Source organism: Centruroides sculpturatus, unplaced genomic scaffold (assembly GCF_000671375.1).
Source record: "Centruroides sculpturatus isolate CEXI.00-Female unplaced genomic scaffold, Cexi_2.0 scaffold133, whole genome shotgun sequence".
NCBI classification, from domain to species: Eukaryota; Metazoa; Arthropoda; class Arachnida; order Scorpiones; family Buthidae; genus Centruroides; species Centruroides sculpturatus.
The window spans coordinates 402,279-408,278 of record NW_019384319.1 but is presented as its reverse complement, the minus strand read 5'-3'; positions in this window follow the sequence as shown (position 1 = coordinate 408,278).

Genomic DNA, 6,000 nt, shown 5'->3' with positions numbered 1-6,000 from the left:
TTACTATTAAATTCTGCAGTTTGTACAGAGAAGAAAAGGAGTTACAGCTAGAACGTGCTCGGATTACTACTAAAATGTGCGATTTTACAGTAAAAAAAGTGGAATTACTATAAAAAAAAGGAAGAGTTACCAAAATAAAATTGAAGAACTAGTAAAATGTGAAGTTTCTATCGATAAAGCCTAGCTAAAAAATCTAAATTATAGTAAAAACATAACTTGGAAAATGGTGAAAATTAATGTGTGATATAAAACAGCGGATTCGTGTTGCTATAAAATTCTCAATTTGTTGATAAAAAAACAAAATAAGCTGGTAAAGAAAAAAATGAGAATTACTAAACAAAGAAAAATCTATAAAAATATTAAAAATCACAACATATAAGTAAAAAAATGTCTTAAATAATTATTAATAAGCTGAGAATTTTTATTTGAAAAAGAAAAATATAATATTTTTATGTCTAGAAATTTGGCAAACTTTTTTTATTTATTTCCGGTGGAATTTCGCTTAGCAGTAATTTCTCAATTTTTTAGAATTGATTGTGGTTGTATTAATATTTTATATCGGTTATCCTTAACTTTTTCAGCCTGTAGCCACTCGAAGACAAGAGATGTGACAAGTGGACAGAGTAACATCCCTCCGGAATCGATAGGGAATCATAATACTCCTCTTCTTCTTTTGTTATAACTGTCCAATTGACACATTGACAGACCAGTAGGGATTATCAATAGCCTCTGAACTTTGACTCGACCCCATCGAATCTATACCAATACATTGCACGAGAAAGCAACACGATCTTTTAAGATCGAATCGATAAAGAAGTAAAATTTAATAAATAAAAAGAAGAATATAAAATTTAAAACCTATTTTAAAATCATAGAGAAGGAGTTTCAAACCATATGGTCTCGTATAACATTATTTTTGTCACTTTCTACCAACGTATTCTTTTACAGTTCTGAAAGGAAAAGTCGCTTATAGAATACTGAAATATCCCAGTAAAGTAGTGAGAAAGGAAGGTAACTGATAATTATACTTTAGATCAAACTGACCGTCTTGATCTTCCTCAAGTTTTTGATACTTTTGCAGTAAGAATTCTAAAGTTTCTACACCATTAAGATTTTTTCTGTCGCTTCTACGTTTTGATCGTTAGGAGAGATCTATTTTTTTTTCTTTCTTTTTTTTGAGAGGTCCATACCATTAAAGTGACATGCTTAAAACGGCACTTGCCTTCTGACCAATCAAGCCAACAATCCAGATGTCATTCGACCAAGCATGGACAGAGGTCAAAGTCGTCTGTGGATAACGAGAGAACTTTCCAAGTCGAAAAGAGCCTCCCACAGTTGGTTGCGGACACGACAAGACCAATTACAGCCCTCAAGTGTTCCTTCGCCTTCCAATTACTACATCTGGAAAATCTTCATGGATATCTGACTTTAATGGTGAATTTGAAAATGTCAATTCCTCTTCTTTATCTTGGACGTATATAAGATGTTATTTATATATAAAACTTTGAAGAAATTTAATAGGATGACAAGTTTGGAAAAAATTGAGTGATGAATCAATTTCAATTAGTATAAATTGGGCAGTCGAAGAATTTTTTTCCTTTTTTTTAATGGTACAAATTCATTCGACTCTAATTTAACTTATGGAAATTGATCGACCCATCTTCTTCATTCGATTACTTTACTTATTATAAAGTAATTGCATTTTTTCTCTTCTTTCTGTAAGTAAATTATTTTATAGAATTTTTAAAAGAAAATTTTTTAGAAAATAAATAATTTTCATTGGAAATTTTGAAAATTTTTTGATCATTTTAACAATTTCAAATTTATCTCTTTAATAATTCGAAAATAATTGGCATTAATCATTAATCTTATGCTTTCGTTTCTTTTGATACATCTAAAATAATTTCAAAAGTAATTTAATAAGAAGAAAAGTCTGTCATGGTATAAATTAAAGGCACGTGCATTATAACAACACACCTTATGAAAGTCCACAAAACTTTAAAAAAATTAAAATTCGCTTAAAATTTTTATATAAACAGCAAATTATATATTAAATCCTTGAGATAATTTTAAAATAAATTATAAGCTGAAGAAATCTTAACCTTAAATCCATATTAAACAGATGTAAAATTGTGTTTAAAATTAATTTTAACCATTTCTGCACGTACTAGGCTGGATAATAAATATATTATAAGGCATTAAACAGCACTGAAAGGGTTAAAACTTGATAAAACCTAAAGTTTGAGCTGGCTCAAAATTAAATTTAAATAATTATTTAAGTGGAAAAAATAGACATTTAAAACTCGAACCGATTCTAAAACGATCTTACAGACAAGTGTAGATTATAAAATCAATGGCATATCAATTCAATGCCGTCAATGTAACATCTATCTGCCAAACTCAAAGCCTAACGACCTACTCTACCATCATTCATTCCTTATCGACGTCCTACGATCACAGACATTCCTTCCTATATACTAAAGATTAATGGATATATTGCTTAAACTAGTGGAAGAACTCGAACCCCGGAGCTGTTTACCAGTCTAATGGATTGATAGTAATATATTATATTATTAAATATTATTTATATTGGATTTAATCTCCGGTCTGTAAGGTAGGATGTGGAGTGAAAAGTTTTCCTATTCTATAACTCGAAACATTTTTAAAATGTTGGTAGAGTAAAACACCCGAACAATGCTACTAGAGTAACAAATAGCTTAGTATCATTGCTGGGTATACATTTCTTGGACAGTTAGGTCTCCTGCTGCGAACATATTTTAGAGACAGGCGTCTCGTGGGCGTTATGAGGCCTCCGACAGTTTGCGGACAGGATGAGGGCACGGTTAACAGCAGCTTGAATAATGCATGAGACATTGGGAGGGGAATGGAAAATGCGACAACTCAGTAAAACAAAACTCAGACTGTGCCAATGGGAATTCTCTATTGTCGAATAAAACAACTGATGGGGATAAATGGGGATGGAAAAGTTGCTTGTCATTTTTCTCTCATCGCTGTATATATATTGTTTGTTTTTCTCCATCTCTGTAGATTTTAATATTGATCTATTTATCAGTTTTTATGGGAAAATAAATATTTTACTTAGGCAATGTGGAAATTTTAGATAAATCTCGGTTTAAAATGGTAATTTGACTTTTACAAAAATTTCTCTTTTCTCTCTTTTTTTTTCCAACCGCTTCAGCAAGATGCATACTGATTTAATCTCTTCTAACTTTAAACACATTTTTCTTTTTTTCTCTTCTTCGTTTAACTTTGTTTACTAATTATTTTAAAATTATCTAAAGTTGCAAAAATACGCTTAAAGTTAAAAAGTTGGCTTTGTCTTTTTGAAATTTAATATTAATTAATTCGCATCATCATAATGAGAAGCAAACCCCACAGGAGTGACTCGAATCGTGTGTATACATACAACAGGAGGGCCATATATGTATATATGCATATAAATGTTAAACTAATTATGATTTATAGGGAGGACCGAAATCCAATCTGTCAGTAGGAGAATGTTTACTGGGAAATATTATGTGAGAAACTACTAATTTTTCATTACAAAACGCGTAAAATACGTGTATAACAACTGAAAAGGATCAAAACATAGCGTAGGATATCCTTATTTACGACTATAACTTCTAATGATAAAGGAATCGCAAGAAGAGAGGGTCACAAGAGATAGAAAAATATCGGATACTTCCGCGTGATTTTTTCTTGTTTCGAAAACAGTAAAATGAAAAAGATGCATTAAAAATAGCAATACAAATTATTATCATAAATCATAGCAGATGTCAGTAGAGAAAGTGTTTTTCATTTGCTTTAGTAGTGATTATAGCAAAGCTCACAAGATGAGTTGAGGGGTGGGTCGATTTGGAGTAAGACCAAGATTTATGGTCAAATAGAAACCATAGTACAAAGGGAAAAAGGGAAAAAATAACACTTTTTCTCCTTATTTTTTCCTATTTTCTTTTTTTTCCTCCTTTCATAAAAGTCAAATATAACATTCGATTTAAAGTGGGTTGCTGTATTAGGATTTAGTTTTAAAGTTTAAAATATTCAGAATTGTTTAAAATAATATAAACTTTGCCTTTAGAATATATAGAATTTTGTTGTGTTTCACTTTATAAAAACTTCTCTTTTTTTAAATTACATAGTCCTATATAAATAAAGTATATATCAATTTTATGTTTTGTATCAATTTGCCAGAGAAATCACAAAATGGAAGTTGAGAGTTTATACGATAAAAGCTTCTTATCGATTTTATAGCTGAATTTTAATATTTGAAACCTAAGATACACAAGTATTTGCTTATTACCACAAAAATATGTTATTAAATTAATTTTACCAGCAATTTTTAAAGTAAAAAAATACAAAAATTTAGCATCATTAAAGGCAAATGACATAATTTCTATAATTTTCTTCGTAATTATAACTTATTCGCTTGATGTATGTAGGTTAAATATCAGGGGGGAAAAATTCCCTTTTTCAAATTATCTTGTCTCCATCTTTAAAAAGAGAGAGAGAGAGAAGGAAAAAAAAATTTCTCTTTTTATAGGAGACTTTTCAAATTTTTCAGACGTCTTTAAAAAGTAGGTCAGCAAACATAATTGCCTACATTTGCTTGATATACGAAGATTTGTTGCGATCTGAATAAAGAAGAAGGAGAAAGGAAAGATTTCAAGCATGACACCATAAAATATATGATACTCGTTAAAGTGATAGATGCTTTAAAAAAATAAGAAAGAAAAAAATTATAATAAACATGTAAAATTGAATACTTAACAAGAAATCTATTATTCCTAGTTATTAATCATTTATAAATTAAATAGGCTTATTATTATATTACCCTTCTAAACAATATACAAGATATAAATAGGATTTCACATTTCTATTTGGTATATTTTTAATAATTTATAAGATATAACGTATCTCAAGAAACAATATATCAAAACATCACTATATTATAAGCAAAGAACTCATCCCTTGAGATATTTGATCCTCTTTCCATCGCTTCTACTCTCCAGATCTCTTCTGCCACTTCAGCTTCAAGATTCTTTTTTTCCTCCTTTTTTTATAATAAAATATTTAAAAACCAGGAATGTTACGTCATGCCACTTTACACAAACTTTAAGTATTCAGTTTTAGTTTATCAATAGTTTGTATTCTTTTCCCGTAGAGATTTAATTTTGCATTCTTATTATAATATTTATATATTTTTGAATAAATAAGGAATTTTTTAAAGAATCCATTTTAAGTATATTTATGAATTATAAACGAATAATGTTTTATTATTATTGTTATTATTTATAAACATAATAAATTTCTAATCCTTCCATCCCCACCTTTCTTTCAACCGAGAGAAATTAGTGATGAATATTATATAGATGTTTTCTGATGTAATTAACAAAATGGTGGAATTAGAGAATGGTTAGTTAAGTACCTATAATTCCCAATACATCCGTCAGAATCCTAGATAATTTATTTACTTGTTACATATATTTATCTGCACTCAGTCGAATTTAGGAAATGGGATAGATGAGGATACGCTCCTAATTGGAATAGAAAAGTAAAAGAATGATTATTTGAGTGTGAATGAGAGATGGAATGATACATTGTAATAATGGTTCATAATTATTTAGCAGCTGACTGCATGCCTTAATACAGTTCTTGAAAATACTCCTGGATAAAACTAGATAAATCGAATAAAAATGCACTTATAATAATAATGAATAGGAAAAAAATAACTTGTAAGTTAAATTAATAAAGTACAGAGAAAATTGGGAAGATATTCCCATCAAAAAAAGGAAGAAACTAATGATAATTGGTTGAGAAATTAAAAAAAAACATGAAATATTTAGAAAACTAAAATAATTTTAGTAAAATTATAAATGAATTTAAGTGTAATTCGTAGAAAATTGAATAAAGCCACGCCAATAAATAAATAAAAAAAAGAAAGAGATGAATAAATTCATAAAAAATAAAATAAAATTTTAA